Below are 18,131 nucleotides of genomic sequence, written 5' to 3'. Positions count from 1 at the left end.
TCTGCAGTGGGAATGGGGAGAACTAACGTAATTACGACTGGAAATGTCAGATAGATAATGTTTAGAAATACTAAGATTTCTAAATATCTTGTGATTTATATCCCCAGCTACTTTCCTACCCACCATGAGATTATCTTAAAGCAAGTCAGATACTACATCTTGTCATCTATAAATATTTCTATCTCAAAGCATTAATTTTCAAACCTTACCATAACCAAAAAAATAGACCATTCCTTAATATCATTTATACCTAGTCGGTGTTCAAAATCTTATATAAGGTCTTTTTAAAAAGGACAGTTGGTTTCTTCAAACTGTAAGACAAAGTACCTCATTGCATATGGTGAATTACTCAAGTCTTTTTGATAGGTTTCTTCTCCCTTCTAAAAAAAACAAGAGTACTAAGAGGAAACCAAGAATACAGTTGGTTGCCTGTTGGAAGAGGTTATCAAAAGGTACTGTCCATCAGTTGACCACTGAGTTGTACCTGGGACATTGGAGGCTTCTCACATCTCCCTTGTCCTTATAATGTAGGTCTGGCCTATCTTCATACTAGCTGCCATTTCAGGGACGCAGCTTTCAGAGAATAAGTTGGTATTGAGACTATTTGGACTAACACATCCCTAAACCCGGGTAAAGCCCTTCTGTATACTTTCATAATTCCGGTGGGTAGGTACAGTTATCTGCTTGTCTTGCAGCAGTCCAGAGCAAGCCTCAGGCGGAAGTTTCCTTCCCTATTAAAGCTGCCGCCTACCAATCTGAACTGGTTTGCTTCCTTTTAAGGCTCTCAGATTTCACCCAGGAAACTCCTGAGATTGCAACCCAGCAGTGAATTAGTGGCTTTGGATATACAAGAAAGGGAAAAAAATGTCTGAACTCATGAATTTTATTGTCCATATTGAGAATGCCATTTGTTGAGGTAGAAATCACTGGAGAAATGGCCAGTTTGTTGGAATGGATGACAAATTCCATTGGTATTTTCCATTGAAGAGGACCATGTGATATACTGATGAATATGCCTCATAATCAGGTAAGATCACCAGTCCATCATGCAGAGGGAATAACACCAGTTTTTAGTTTGGGGATCCTCCAGCTATAGGTTATGACTAAAACAGTTTTTATAAACTTGCTTGTGGTAAGTATCTAAAGAGAAGAGTAAAAGGCTGAGAACATGATATTGAAAATTTTTACTCTAACTCCTATATTTAGGAGTTTAAATAAGTAACTCTAAATACTTCTCTGCTTGGATTTATTTTTTATTTTTATTATTTTTTAAGATTTTATATATTTATACGACAGAGAGAAAGACAGCCAGCGAGAGGGAACACAAGCAGGGGGAGTGGGAGAGGAAGAAGCAGGCTCCCAGCGGAGGAGCCCGATGCAGGGCTCCATCCCAGGACTCCAGGAACACGCCAGAGCCGAAGGCAGACGCTTAATGACTGAGCCACCCCGGTGTCCCTATGCTTGGATTTAAAGAAGTCTTTCTTGGGATATTTTAAGCACGGCAAATATGGATCCATAGAAGCCAACCAAACAAATAGTATACTGTGAGAAAGAGTAATTGATTTTTATTAAGGAAGCAAGAGAATGTGTCTTAAGTTTGAAGCTGTGCCATAAAGAACAATTAAAGAACTGACCGAGGGATATGGGGTAAGAGGGGAAGATACCCAGGCAAATGGGAACACTGGCACAAAAGCAGAGGAAAGGTAAAAAATAGTGTTAGATGGTTTCCAAGCAACTGGCAAAAAAAATAGGAACGTGTTAAATGATTGACTTATTGATATAATGATGGAAAGCTCATTTCAAGTAGGAATTCAATATAAATACTATAATCCCCATATACAAAAATAGGTCTTGATCCATATCGACTTGGTTCACTCATCTAAAAAGAGTTCTGATGTCCTGTTACTAAGTCCACCATACTGTGTATGCCTCCCATCAACTTAAACCCTAATTTGTCAAACAGGTCATAGAGAATAGCAGTGACTTTTTACAGGTAACTTCTATACCCGTTATTTGTCTAAAACTTGAGGTTAATATTTCAAGGTCTATATTTGGAAGGAAATGTTCATTCTATTTTACTGATGGCAAATTAGTATTTTATGAATGGCATTTAGAGGTATTAGAAAGTATTAATTGCATTAGAAGGCTAATTCTATCTCAATTCCTGAAATTTCTCAATAGAAACACTTGCATTACATTCCTTGATTGTTACAGAAAGGAAGAGCACTTTTCAGCAATAGAGCTCTTTGAAATCATGATGATGTCATCAATTGCTTCTATTATAATAGTCTTTCCTCTTGTTAAGAGGGTGTTTTTCTTCTTTTTCTGTTGCTAAATTGTTACCATATAGTATGCACTCAGACCAGGATGTAAGTGAAGGTTTTGGATTCTCTAAAACAAAATTGTCAGCTGATGTTCAGGGGACCAAATCTGGTTTGCAGAAGAGTTTTGCACGTTCTGCACACAGATACCCTGAACCATTCAAAACAAAAGCAAAGATAGTGGCCATATTTCAAGTTTGTGAAAATCAAATAATTGTATTTCTGAGTCCTCCTTTAAAAACACCACACACACACATAAAAAGGACTTCTCTTTGTTAATGTAAATTACAAATTGGAAACCAAACTTGAGAACCCCCTGTGCAAATAAAAGCATTTAAGCCACGTAAGCAAAACAAATCTAGCTTATTTCATGAGCGAAAGTACCACTTCGATTCTTATAAATGCCTGATTAAAAAAAATCATCTTTCAGGGGCACCTGGGTGGCTCAGTCGTTAAGCGTCTGCCTTCGGCTCGGGGCGTGATCCCGGCGTTCTGGGATCGAGCCCCACATCAGGCTCCTCCACTATGAGCCTGNCCATTTAAGCCACGTAAGCAAAATAAATCTAGCTTATTTCATGAGCGAAAGTACCACTTAGATTCTTATAAATGCCTGATTAAAAAAAATATCTTTCTAAAATGGCTTAAGATAATTTAACCAATCATCTGTCTGGAAACCCCCATTGTAATAATCAAGCATTATAGAGGTTAAACAACTCCCTCATTTTCACTTTATTTCACTTTTATATCAGTTATGGATTTGAAGACTTCTAGCTCATGAACTGTTCTATGTACAATAAGCTCTTACTAAAAACTCTTTTACTGATCTGATTTTTATTATTTCTGGATTTGACACCCTTTGAAGTACACTGGACTGTGTGCATAATCACTACTTCTTCTAATCCTCAACTTTGAGGCCAACAGAGGTGGTCCTTTTACAGGGCAATCATACTTAAACTACCAGTTCTAAAGGCAAGGGAAAATCTTTATTTATTTATTTATTTATTTATTTCTTTTCCATAGAAGAGAAAAACATTTTTGCATATTATGCAAACCAAATGAGAAGGTGGGGGGAGACGGAACCAATCCTAGTTTATTAACTATCAATAGGGTCCAAAAAACAAACAAAATGTCGTATAGACAGAAGTGTTATTTAGGTATTGAAGAATTAAAATGAGAGCAAGAAAACAATATATCATGAGGCTAACATACAGCTGAAAACACTACCAGCACAAAGGTTGAGGAACGGTAAGGAGAGAACGGAATTATTTAAACTTGGAAATTCAGAGCCCTATGGAGAAGAAATTCAAATCTGTGAGAAGGGGTTACTGCTTACTGGTGTTTGTATCTCTAGGCTAAGGTGAGATACCCAATTTGGCTGGGACCCAGAACTCTAAAGAACAGGTGCTGGCAGGCTGGTACTGGAGCCTGAGAAGCACACTGAAACTACTTCTGGAACTGTTGGGAAGACAACGAAAGGGAATCCACAGCCAGTACTGGAGCAACTTGTTCCTGGTGGGATGAACAAACTTTGCTAGGGTCTTGCTAAGAGACTAGGAAGCATGCCCATGCAAACATACACCCCAAGAGAAAACAACAACAACAACAACAACAACAACAACCAAAAAAACAAGCAGCAACTGAAGAGGGACAACAACCCCCTTGTACTTTCTCCGAATTCCTAGTCTCCCATTACTGTGCTCTATCAGTAAAATTTAACAGGAGGCAGCTGGGAAACCAGAAACGTAGTATAAATCCCAGCTCCAACTGGGAAGCAATATTTCAATAATTGACAGTAACTAGTCATTTAGGGATCAGATTGGGTCTACAAAGTTCTTCTATATTTATGTCATTCAGTGTATTTGATCTACACATAGCAGACATGAGGACATCCATTTTCCACATGAAGAAATCAGGTTAGAACAAATGACATTTACATATCCAACATCACGTGGATTGCAGAGTCAGTTTTAGAACATAAAACTTAGCCCACCCTTCCACTGTTCCAATAATTAGAAGATGCAAATCCTACAGGCAACTGAATCCTTAAGGCTACTTGATTCCATGAATCCTAATCTGCAACGATAGAAAGGGTGGATCTTTGGAATGTTTATCGCCCCATGTCACAGATGATAGGCATTCGTCTTAACTAAATTCAGAATAAAATGAAATGTCTACAGGTGAAAATATGGGATATCCAAGATCAATGGACTGTAATGTTCACTTAAACAATTATGTGTCTTTTACAAATGCTGGAAGAGTACAATTCAGTTCAGCCCCTTAAAATAATTATCTCGAGGAGAGGTAACACCCCCTCCTTCTGTGAAAGAAATGGACTCTGGTTGGTTTAAAATACGGTTTTCCTCACCCTGCCTCCATACAAGGTGAATTACATGACTGGAGGAAAAACAAATGTATCCCTACCTCGAAGGATGGCATTCCTTCTTGCCATCTGCCGAAAACAAACAAATGACGGTAAAAGCTGCACATAATCGTGCTAACTACAAGGTTAATGGCAACCCTGAGCATTTGCAGTTGTGCTGCCTACAACATAAAAAATTCTAAGGGGCAACCTGTTTTCCACAGAAGGCTGGTTGTATAGGCGCTTGATAAATGCTTTTAGAGAGATGCATTTCTACAACTAAGTTTAGCTAAGTATGTATTCTAACTGCTGGACTTACCAATATCTTTATTTTAATGGGCATTGTGGAGCTTTATGTATTTTCCAAGTTTTTATGCCAAAAACTGAAGTCTTTCTAGGAATATCTTCAGAATTACTCTAACAGTCCATGAAACAGATTTGGAAAAACACTTGTTTAAACAGATAACATTCCTGGCCCTACCACCAATACCCTTATCTTTTACTAAAGATTTCCCCAAAAGAAAAGTTCCACTTCATTTCAAGACTTTTTTTTTTCCCCCGCACTGCCATTTTCTATCCTGACAGACGCACACTTCGGTTGCTTTTGCTATTTAGTACACAACTGTACTTCTTTTATAAAAAACACAAAAGATTACCAATAGAAAATATGCTAAAGAGCCCTCCCAAAAATCCAAGATTTTTCCTCAGAGCTGTCTCAGGGTGAATGCGTATTAAAAAATTCCACACTCTCTCTTTTCCCCCGACAAAGCCAGACCGCTTCCTCCATTCACTAGAAAAGGGCCTTGTCACTTGTGATGTGAATGTACAGAAGTGTTTTACACATAGTAACAGACACCCTTTAAAGGCAGAGGGAGTCTGAGAGCGGCTGTGGGCTTGGCTTAGATGGCAAAAGGGAGACTGGTTATAGAATTGGCCCACATGCTTACATCTTTTCATTTCAAATTGCCTTCTCCTATCAAAAGATACGAGAGCTAGAAAGGTCATCCAACCCTTACCTTTTACAAGGAAGGAACACAACGATGTGGTGACTTGTCCAAAACCCACGGCAGACATACACATTAGCTTCCAAACAAGAAACAAAGCTGAAATCTCCCATCCCTTCATGCCTGGTCAGTGCTATTTATTCACTGAAGAGCCTTCTTCACGTGGGCTGGCTTGGGTTGGGATGAATTTCTCGTGCTTACATCAATGGCATCTCTGCCTGGTTAATCATCAAATTCACCTCGATTTCCTTCACAGCTACAGATTTCCAGGTCCTATCCCACAGCTTGTGATATCAAAATCCTAGAGACCATACTTCTCCAATCTAAAATCTGTCCCAGTGAGTCTGAGATCATAAATCTTGAATAACTCTGGAGAAGGTCATGCATTTTGAGAATCATGAGATATAACTCAGTTTGTCCTAGACTTGCCTTTATTCTGTATGTAAATATCAAAGATTAAAGGAGTAGAGAGTATGATTGCTACTTTGACCATGCCTAGCTGGGCCCTGTTATATGACATACAGTGAGTTGGTTACTTTTTTATTTTCTCAAGTTACACCCATTCTGAAAGCTGGTTACTATGACCTGTCTGGGGTCCTATGAAAGACTAATTAATTACTAGGAGAAGAGGACTTTGACCTTTCAACATAAAGGGTCCAGAAATTGTAATCTGTCTCTCTCTTCTTTTAACACTTTGAATTCCAAATATGCCAAAATGATAGAGAAACTTCCAAGTGATTAAAAACAAACAAAGCCTGCTCTATACACGGGCCTGGATCTGGATACTCCATACAGAAATATTTGTTTGGTGGAGAAACAGGTGCTCTGCAATTTAAAAGCACGTTTCACCCTAAATAGAATGATCTTTCCCGTTTCTGTCTTTCCCTTTAAAGTTAGGGTATCTCACCTGCTTTTTGTTTGTCTTTTTGTTTTTGTTTTGTTTTGTTTTTAATGAGAATAAGAGGACAAGTGGTATTTTCATTACAGATAAAAAATATATGTTTTAAGCATACTCTGGGAAAATACACCAGCTGGCCAATTATGATTAGAAGCAAGCTGCCATAGAAAATGAAATTCCACCAAGGTCTCTTAAGTGTTTGCATGTTTGCAAGGTGCAAGTGTTTATACTGACAGAAGAGGGTTTTCAGATCTTGCAGGTGGCAACAAGACCAAAAGATGCATTTTAAACAGAAGAACAAACCAATAGTTGAAATATGACTTCTAATTACCATACGTCTCTTACATTTTTTTTTATTGTAGGTATGTAGAATCTAAACTGCATTAGAAATTCTGTTATTAGAGGGGCGCCTGGGTGGCACAGCGGTTAAGCGTCTGCCTTCCGGTTCAGGGCGTGATCCCGGCGTTCTGGGATCGAGCCCCACATCAGGCTCTTCTGCTATGAGCCTGCTTCTTCCTCTCCCACTCCCCCTGCTTGTGTTCCCTCTCTCGCTGGCTGTCTCTGTCAAATAAATAAATAAAATCTTAAAAAAAAAAAAAAAAGAAATTCTGTTATTAGAGACGGTTCACTTCCTGGAGCTGGAGTTGAGAACAGCTTTCCCTCTTGGCATCTCACACATCAAGGTTATTAGCAGCCATCTTTGTTACCAACACCAAAACACCTTTCCATGTACCTGCTGTGTTAGAACTAAACAAATTCTGGAAAACAATCTGAAGTGATAGTTAAGAATGTGAAATTTGCCATCAGACTTCCTGTAACCGAAGNGGCATGGATATCTGTTAATGATACCACAAGGTTGGCTGTGTGTGAAAAATTGCAAACAAATGGTCAAACAAATGCTCTAAATTCAAAGGAAGAAGGGACTGGTAAATATGGGGAGGATTCATGGATGAGGAAACACTGAATGAAGTTTGACCTTATAAGAGGTATAATTTGGCCAGAAAGAGAATGAGGGAGATGATATTCTAGACTCAGGAGGTAGACTGAACAAGAATATGGCATTTGGAACAGGCAGGTATATTTAAGGAAAAATGAGTAGATCTTTGGATGTAGCACATTCCTTTTGTTTTGAAAATCAAAAGGAAACACAAGGTTGCATCCTGGGGTAATGGTAGAATTGAAAGGTGGAGGCAAGTTTGAACATACTATAGACAGGAATTACCCATTCAAGCCTAAGGTTTCAGGGAGCTCCCCAGTACCTACATTCTCATAGAGAAGTCCCACTTTGTGTAGGAGGTGGGTGAATGTCTTTTGATGTCTTTCTGAAGGTCAGATTTGTGGCTCGGCTTTGCTTGCCATGGGAAGCCAAGGACAGGCCACCAGCAAGGGAATAACAAGATGAAAGAGGGGATTCCCAGCCTCTGCTCTGCCAGATAGTCAAAGTAACCATGAGCAAGTCTTTCTTCCCCTCAGACCCCTACTTCTTTCACGGCTTCTCTTTTACAGACTGACTGTGAGAATTCAATGAGCTAATTTCTATGGCAAGTGGCTTGTGGGTTATCTGGAGCTGTGTTAATGAAACAGTAAGGAAATTAAGATAACTTTGACAATATCTGCTGAGATTCATAATGAGAAAAAAGCAGAACACAAATCCAGCTTTCAGCCCCCTGTCTCTTCTTTCCTCCTAGCCTCAATGGTATCAACTTCCATGAGTAGAGATCCCTCACTGTTATGCTAGGCACTATGATAAGTGCCTTCTAGGCATTATTTTCAGTTAGCCAGCACCACCACTCCATGAAGTAAGCACTACTGGTATCCCAGTTTATAGATCAGAAAAAGGATACCCAATGCTCCCTCATACACAGTGGGCCACCCCTGTGTCATAAACCGCTTTTGCAATGAACCTCCAAGTTTACATCACAGGGACCCTGAGGCCAGGGGCCAGCTGCTTACATGCTGCTCCTTACAACCCGGGTTTTAGGGTACCCAGGAAGGCCCACTGTTGCCACCTTCCCGTGTTACCCTCTTAGCCTCCAAGCACTTCCAATTTGCCTTCTTGGTTGACAATATGTTCATTTTAAAAACTAGAGAGAACAGAAGTACATATTAAATGGTCTTTTGGCTACTGATGGCCTATCATTGTGCAATAGAAAGAGCCATGCTAGAACGTCCTTCAGAGAAACTTCTGACTCTGACTCAGGCACTAATTTTCCATGTTTCCAAATAGTTTAACTGCTTTGAGCCTCAGTTTCTTCATCTGTAAAAGCACTGCCTGCCATTCTTACTTGCCAGAATTCCTACAAGGATAAAATTAGATGACAGATAATGGAGTAGATTTGTGAACTCTAAAGCACTGTGATGCTAATCCCTATTCCTTAACAGCAGCATAATGGAGTGATGGAATGGAATATAATGGAATGAAATACCAAAACCGGACTTGAATTCAAGCCCCAAGGATGCCATTTAAAACCACGTGATATTATGCAGGTGAATCCTAGTCCCTGAACCTCTTTCATCCAATAGCAATAAAATCTACTTTTCACAGTAAGATTGTTGGATAAAAGTGGGAAATTGCTTAAGACTGAACCCTAGAATTCATTTTAATATATGCCATAATTCATGACTGCTAGCAATTAATATACATTAATTTTTTATTATAAAAAACTTGTTAGGGTATATTATAACTTGTCAAATAGACTCAAGGTGAATGGGTCTCTTGGGAGACTACGTAACCCTGTGTAAAATACGAATAACCTCTCTTAAGAGTGGTGAGAGGGTTGAAGAAGACGCATCAGCCTAAGAGGTAAAACCTCCTTTTAGAGATGTAAGGGTTAACAAGACTTAAAGAATGGATGCTATTAATGATACAGTCAGCTCCGGGCTAGGCCAGGTCCTGCTGTTTCTTTTGGCGGTGAATGCTGGATCTGCTTTCATCATTCAAGACCTTTTCACCCTTGGAAGAGCAGCTAAGGTAGCTTCTTGCTGTGAGGGGCCCAGGTAACCAAGTTCTTGGAGTAAGATCAAGACTTTCTTGCAATCTGTCATGCCCTCTCCTTTGATGTTTAGCTGGACCTGCGGCTTGCTCTGTGTTGTGGTCTAGAGGCCCTATGCTGCATGGAATAAACTGAGTGTACCCCTTCACATGTCTTTAGTCTCCAGTACCTCCAGACTCCAGAAAAAAATGATGAAGGAAGTTGTTTGTTCTGAAAGGAAAGAAGTAGCCTAAGAGAGGTGAATTATCACTTAAGAAACCAGTGTTTGTAGGTCTTACATGGACTTTGGGGTCAGCCCCATCATTGTCTAGCTTCGTATCTTTATGGTGTTATATAATCTCTATAGGTTTCAGTTTTCTTATCAGTTCAAAGAGGACAATAATGCCAACTTTTCTTGGTTGTCATGAGAATTCCTTGAGTTAATGGATAAAGAAATTAGCATAGCAATTAACTCATGTTAAGTATTTAAATACAGTTGCTTTTACTCTTGTTTCTTTCCTTTTGCAGATCATAGAAATATGGGGGATTTTGTAGTGAGCGTGGGCTGGTTTGTGCCATTCTGAAGAGTTTTCTTTAGCACTAATGATAGACAAGAGGATTTGCTAGAAGCTATGGGGGATACAAAGATGTTTACATTGTGGTCCTTTCTGTAAGTAGCTTCAAAGCCAGCTGGTAAGATGCAGCATATACAGGGAGTGAGAGTTAACAGGAGATGCATATGGGTGCCTAATGAGTGGCCCAGGTGGCAAGTGCAGCAGACACTGAAAGGCTAAAAGGTCACACTCTGTGGGATGGAATTGCTGGAGACCTGAGGTCAGACAGACTAAGTTTGAATCCCAGCAGCACTATTTGCTAGCTGTTTGTCCTTAAGTAATTATCTTGCTACCATGATGACATTCTCTCAAAAATGGGTGAGCAATTGCTACTAGCTTAGGTAGTTAAGGTGACATGTGAATTCAGAATATGAAAAATACTTGCAATGGTACCCATTACTCAGTAACTGCTCAGAAAATCTTATAACTATCATTGTCATCTCTATTCTAGACTCTTCCACATGATTTCCCTTGTACCCTGCAGGCTTCAGAACAGCTTTCTTAGAAGGTAATTCTAATCATATCATTGAGCTTGACAACAACCCTACCGATTCACACTTGAGTGCAAGTGAGATGAACAAATCTCACATCCTCAGCTTTTCAGGATCCGGACACAACCACCCTTCTCCTTTAAATGCCCGCTCTGTCTTCATCCAGTCATTAAACCAAAATAAACAGTGAACCTCTTCCCCTCTTGCTACTATGTCTGAGCTTTCTTGATCCTTTCAAAGTTCTCCTTGGTTATTCCTCCTTTCCTCCCTTCACCCAGCATTCTTTATATACTTCCATCATAGCCATGATCTGTATTAGTCCTAGCACTGTGGCTGGTATATATTAAGTGCTCAGCAAATACTTACTGGGTAAGTGCATAAATGAATGACTATATTTAATAATTAAATAGTTTTTAGAAGAATTGCACTATGTTAGATGTTTTCCCATTACTATAGACTACATAAAAATCTAACGTCTTAGATAAGTTTATGAATTATTTCATCCTCAAGGGAAAAACCCCAAAATAATTAGTAATAACAATATAAAATATTTTACTTTAGGTTGTCCAAAAATAAATATAAACTTATCTTACTTGGAACTTGAACAAATTGGTTTAAAGAACATGCTATCATCATGTCTTATTATAAGTAGGGTAAACTCATATCTGGTTTCCCAGGAGAGTTCCAATTTATGCCCATTATTCTGGATTAATTTTAAAAAGCACCTTCTTTCTCTTTCAAAAATATTCTGATTTGGATGATAAATTATAATGTCACCCTAATTATAAAGAAGGTTTACTTTTAATGTTAAAACAAAATTAAAAGATCGCATAGTCAGGAACTCGTAAGATAATTAACCCTGTCTAGAGACAACATTCCAAAGGCAAGCTAGCATCATTTACATCATACAAAATATACAGCTCATCTTTCAAAAATGGTATTAGGAGTCCTCTGGGAACGAATGTTTTTATACTGTTGTACGTAATGGTCTGCTTGTTTTCTGCCTCATACACACTCTCTTTCTTCTTTTTCCTGTGTCTTGGGCCATGACCAACAGGAAACAGGCTAAAGACCTACAGACACAGGCTAAAGATTTGAAATAACTCTCTTTGGGGTTTAAGTGATAGAAATACAAATCACATCAATTATAGTGAGCTAAATAATGACCCCACAGGGATAGACATTTTCTAATTCCCAGAAATTATAAGCATGTTGTCTTACATGGCAAAAGGGACTTTGCAAATAGGATTAAATTAAGAATCCTGAAATGGGGAGAGTGTTATGGATTATGGCACAATATAATCACAAGGTCCTTACATGAGGGAGACAAGAGGGCCAGAGTCAAAGAGATATAAAGATGAAAGCAGAAGTCACACAGGAGAGAAGATGCTACACTCTTGGCTACCAGCATGGAGGAAGGAGCCAGAGAATGTAGGCAGCCTACAGAAGCAGGGGCAAAGAGGAGACACCTCTGCCAGCACTTTGATTTTAGCTCAGTGAACCTGATTTCACACTTTGACCTCCTCTCTTTTATGAGAATAAATCTGTGTGTGTTTTAAACTGCTATTTTTTTTGTAATTTGTTATAGCAGCGATAGAAAACTAATATACTGACTAACTGAAAAAGAGTATAGCTAGCATACCTCAAAATTTCATGGGCACCCTGCTTCAGATTTGGCTGGATTCGATGTCACAAAAAAACTTCCTCTATTTCTCATTTCTGCTTTATCTGGTTGGCATTCCTCACATAGAACCCTAGAATCTCCACAATAACATTATTATAACTGCAAGCCCTGTAAAATATAATGTCTCATTTCTTGTAACATAGACAAAAATCCTAATAATTTTAGTTGGCTCAGTTTAGGTTATAGGTCTATTTATCGTGGTGGAGAAGGGGGATTTGATATGGTCATTGTGAGTCCTAGGTCATATGCTCACCTCTGAATTTAGAGGAGATGGGGGACAACCCAGTGAAACCACATGAGCTAAAGGTATGAGAAGGTTTGGGAATTCTGGGGTGGTGCTATTAGGAGATTAGAGTATGGTAATATGGGGCAGGCAAAATCCATACAAGTCATTGCTATCAGCCTTGTAAGCATCCTTATTTTGAATAGTAGATTAATTGTTCTAACACGAGAAAATGTCCATATCTAACTACAGTAAAATGTATTCCTCAACAGCCTCAAGCAGGTGTTCCCGGTTGGGTAAGTTTTGCTTATTTTTGTTTTTGTTTGACAAGACACCCTCTTTCAAGTGGCATGTCAGGTTCTTGGGTTATTTCCATATTATGGCTCTATTATCCATGTCTACAGAGTTTTCTTCTGTCAGACAAAAGATGGTTATAAAGGATGGAGGATCAACCATGGGAGAAATTTATAGATGGGGTCTGAAAATGGAATTCATCATTTCCATTAGATTTCATTGCCTAAAACTCAGGCATATAGCTGTACTGAGATATAAGGAAAATAGGATTATTATTATCTGTGAGCATAAAATGAAAAGAGAAGTGTTTGGTGAATTACCAACTAGTTTTTCACATAGAGTAATTCTTATAATTGGTTTGTTTCTTCTCCCTAGGATGAATTTCTACACTCCAGGTATATTAACCAGTGTCTCACTTATAATAGACGGAGATACTCAAGACAATGGAGCATTAATAGTTTCAGAAATAGGAAGGGCCACAATTTCGTGGATCCTTGACATTGCTGCTCCAGGGATTGGCTATTTGGCCCCCTTATTACTAAGTGCTTGCTTAGATTCCCAGTGCTGGTGCCCCCATGGTGGAGCTATCTCCAGGCCTGGGGAATGTCTTTTCTACCACTCACATTTTCTTCAACTCCAGTCCCAAACTGACCACATTAGTTCCCAATCTTGTTTACCATTTACATACCTGGTTTTGCTGCAGGAATTATTATACCCTTATTTTTCTACTTTCATCAATTTTCTTTTTTAGAGAGAGAGAGTGTGTGTGTGTGTGAGCACAGGGGGAGGGGAGGAGAGAGAGAATCTTAAGCAGGCTTCCACACCCACCATGGAGCCTGATGCAAGGCTTGATCTCATGACCCTAAGATCATGACCTGAGCCAAAATCAAGAGTTGGATGCTTAACCAACTGAGCCACCCGGGCACCCCATCCTACTTTCAGCAATTCTTATGATATTTCCTTTCCTACTTTAGTTAAAAGTCTTTCAACACCTCAAAAATCATCCTGATTTATTACTTAGTTGTAGACGTTTTCTCCAGGCAAGTTTTGTTTTCCACGACCTAGGCTCTGAAGTGCATCTGTTTTCATTCACTTTCCAAATAAATGTTGTGGACCTAAGAAGGCAGGTAAGCAAGAGAGGAAATGAGGCAGAAAGCAGGAGGGAGAAGGTGGGTATTTTTCTATAAGCCATTCATGGAGCTTCTCCAAAGAAAGAGAACAAGAAAGGGTGGGAAAATATGAGGATAACAAAAAACTGGAGAGTGAGAACAGGCAAGGGGCAATGTCACAGAGCAGCACCCTTCTGAAGATCTCTGTGAAATGATTCATTTGTCAGCAAAGGATACAGGTAGGTTAAAAGAACAGAGCTTTGGCAGTGCTGCGAGTTCCCTATGAAAGATTTGATTCTTTTATTTTTCCAGTAGTGCACTATAATCTTCCTTCAGGCTCTCTAACAAAAGCTTCATAGGGAAATATCCTGGAGAATTCTGACAACTAGCAAGTACATGTATATGTTTTTATGAATTATGTCATTTTTTATGAACATTTAAATAATAATCACTTACACTGAATGGGTAGCTCTGAAATTTTATTATATAATATCTGATCATTATACAATCACACACTTGTACATGGTCTTGCTCCCTGCTTTCAGAGAATTGATCAGAAATAGGTCTTCTCTAGCCTGACCAGATATCACAACCTCACACTGTAGGTAACTGAAGGGTCAAGAAAAAGTAAATGAAAAATAAGTGATAACTGAGATAAAAGTGGGAAAATGAAAAAAATAAGTAGAATGGAAACTACAAAGGAGCCTTTTATAAAAGCATATATATTTACCAATAACCATTGATTTGTTAGCAGAATTTTGTTGAACATCTATTATTTCCTATATGTGGTTTACTGAGAATATCATGCAGGAATGTTTGTGAAAAAAATAAATGCAGTGAATGCTGAGTGACAAAGGGTAGGTACAGATTCTCAGAGGCTGTGACTTGTCTAGAAGGAGAGCACTGTGCCAAACTAGAGAACTTAGGGGAAGTTTCCGAAGGAAATAAACACAGAGCTGGGCTTCAAAGTCTGAGTAGAACCTGACAAACGTAGATAAGGAATGAAGATAGATTAAGAAACCACAAAAGAGAAATCTACAAACAAAAGAAGGTCTAAGTCATAGAACCTGTAGTATATGAGGTTAGATTGATTGGGACAAGCAGTGGTAAGGAGAATGAAAAGAAATAGGAAAACAGATGAGACAAGGGAAAAAAAGAGAAGGAAAATGAAAACTAAATGAAGAATGATGAAGAAAAATGGTGGTGGGGGGAATGAAAAGGAGGGAGAGAGAAGACAAACACAATTTCAGATTTTCACAAATTGCTGCACTTGAGCCCTCTAGGTAGATCTCAGAAAGCCTGATGCTGCCACAGAGGAGCCCTCATGACTGTGCTTCTCTACTGGCTTTCCAGATGGGTTGTGGGCACAGAGTTCCAGACTGACTTGGTTGTGAAGTCTTGAGTCATGTTTCTGAGTGTAATAGAAGACTTCTTGTAAGCCACCAAATGGAAGATCACCAAGTGAAATGAGAGAATCGAAACAGGAATATATAATTTGATTTAGTAATGGGTGAGAGAGTTTCTATATAAGATTAAATTCCTTTTAAATATTCTACTATTTTTTAATAGTGAGACTCTTAATATTTCAATATAGACCATGACAAGGAAATTTTCTTCTAATCCAAAATGAAATAAAAAGGAGAGGGGTTGTTTTGATATGTTTTGTATACTAGTTATTAATGCATTTGACAAATTAGTTACTATTATCAAGATTCACCTCCAGTCTCAATTATCACCACTTGCATGGGAAAAACAAGACAAAAATTGAAGATGTATCTATCATACATCTCTTTCGTAATATACAAACACCTTAACATGGCCTCCTTAGTAGTTTTGCACTGTGTTGATTTAGCTAAAATGGAAGTGTTTCCTAGAATTCTCTCCCTGTTGGCTCTATGTTAGGATTATTCACGAAAGACGTATGAATAAGATCCGGAAGGCAGATAGAAGTAGCAGTGATGTCTACACTTGGAAAGTTGGTGTAGGGTCAGGCACTGTTGTAGGTCTTGTACATTGAAAGTCTTAGGTCCTCCCTGTGGTCTGATCTAGTTAATGGCTCACAACAATGTCTCGACCTTCAGACACCCAGACAGAAGAGTGGGAATGGATCTAAGTTGACCTTAGTGCCTTGAAGCCAGACTGTATCCTCCTAGAACATGTGACTTTTTTCTGGGGAGACAGTTGTTTAGAATGTCACATTGACTCCACGTGACCAGGCCATATTTGACAGGGGAACAGAAAGAAAGAACAATTTCTGCAATAAGTACAAGGCTTTGCTATTTCCCAATGAGGATGAGGAAAAAATGTCCTGCTGTACCTCCTTCTAAAACTGTACACTTTTTTCTCTCAATTTTGCCAACCTTCTGGATGAATACATATCCCTGTCAGAGAAGGTTGGTCCTGAAAGAGGTTAGAAATTCCCCCATCCAATTACATTTCAATTCTAAAAGCTAATTAATTTGGCTAATTGACTCTCAGTTGGCAAAATGGAAACATTCTAAAATTGAATTTTCACATATGAATTCTTAACAATAATCACTAATCTCATAAAAAAGAAACTCAGGTTTAAAAAAAAGTGTTCTCATAAAAAGATAAGCTTTAAAAACATGTTTTTCTTCAAATTGTTTTATTGAATATTCAGTATCAATGTGTTGAAAGAAAATTCGCACATGAAGGTCAACATGAAAATGATTCTTTTTTTTTTTTTTAAAGATTTTATTTATTTATGAGACAGAGAGACAGTCAGCGAGAGAGGGAACACAAGCAGGGGGAGTGGGAAAGGAAGAAGCAGGCTTCCAGTGGGGGCNATTTATTTATGAGACAGAGAGACAGTCAGCGAGAGAGGGAACACAAGCAGGGGGAGTGGGAAAGGAAGAAGCTGGCTCCCAGCGGGGAAGCCCGATGTGGGACTCGATCCCTGAACGCTGGGATCACGCCCTGAGCCGAAGGCAGACGCTTAATGACTGCGCTACCCAGGCGCCNGCTACCCAGGCGCCCCTGAAAATGATTCTTTTATATAAAAGAATCATAGTCCCTCCACCTAAAAGTAACTTCTATAGACATTTTGGTTGGATTTGAGTCCATACACTATCACCCATCTGTATACATATTTCCTATTAAAAATACTCTCGTGCTGTTCTGTAATGTTTTTAACTTTTTTAAAAACAGGTTAAAATTGATCTATTGTCACATTAATGATTGTACTTCTATAACATCAGAGGCATAACGTTAAATAAATAAATATGATTAAATATAAACTGTCAGTTGTGTAGGTTTGTAGTTGTACCCTTTGGATGTTGTGGCCCACTGGATGGCAATAGTGCCTTGTTCACTTTGAGGCATTTCTTCAAATCTTTCTGAGCTGGCAGCAGGAAGATGTCTTTCCTCAGGTATAAATGCCCTATTTTAATGTTATAATCCTGATGAGCAATGACTTTCATCATTTTCAGGAAGAGACAGCCTAAGACAAGCAGATGAACACACTAACAAGCAAACAAAAAACGAATCCAAAGAGCTTCAAAGAGTGCACTCCTGGAGGGGTGGAGGGCTGCAGGACTGCACCATTGTCACTCTTGAAGGTAGGTGAGTTCGTCATGAATTCTCCTTCTGTCTGGAGCCATTAGAGGAAGAACCACAGCTCTAAAAGGCTGACTCCTAGGGAGGTTATAAAAGGAAATCTTTCTGGGGCTACACATTAACTTCACGCCGAATAGTTCATGATTAAAAATAACACTTGTTTTTATGGGACATCTCTTGTAGAAGCTACCCTACTGGGCTACAGATTTTAATGTCTTAGGGGTCTCACTTTATATAAGAGCAATAAATGCATTCCTGCAAAGTTGGGGGTGATTTAGATTTAAAACAATGGAATTATATATAGAATGCACTTGGATAACTCAATGTTTAAAGGAACCCTACAGAGAATCCCTTGGAAACTTAAAGAATCCTTTGGTTCTGTGAATAATCATGGTTCTTGAAACCTTGCTGAATTGTTTGTGCAAGATCAAATTTTTACATTGAAGGAGTAGAGTCTGTGGTTTTCACTCAGCTAAATCGTGTTCATTAGGGGCGCCTGGGTGGCACAGCGGTTAAGCGGCTGCCTTCGGTTCGGCGTGATCCCGGCGTGATGGGATCGAGCCCCACGTCAGGCTCCTCCGCTATG

Source organism: Ailuropoda melanoleuca, chromosome 6, assembly GCF_002007445.2.
Source record: "Ailuropoda melanoleuca isolate Jingjing chromosome 6, ASM200744v2, whole genome shotgun sequence".
Lineage (NCBI taxonomy): Eukaryota > Metazoa > Chordata > Mammalia > Carnivora > Ursidae > Ailuropoda > Ailuropoda melanoleuca.
The sequence above is the reverse complement of the archived record's forward strand: the minus strand, read 5'-3'. Positions refer to the sequence as shown.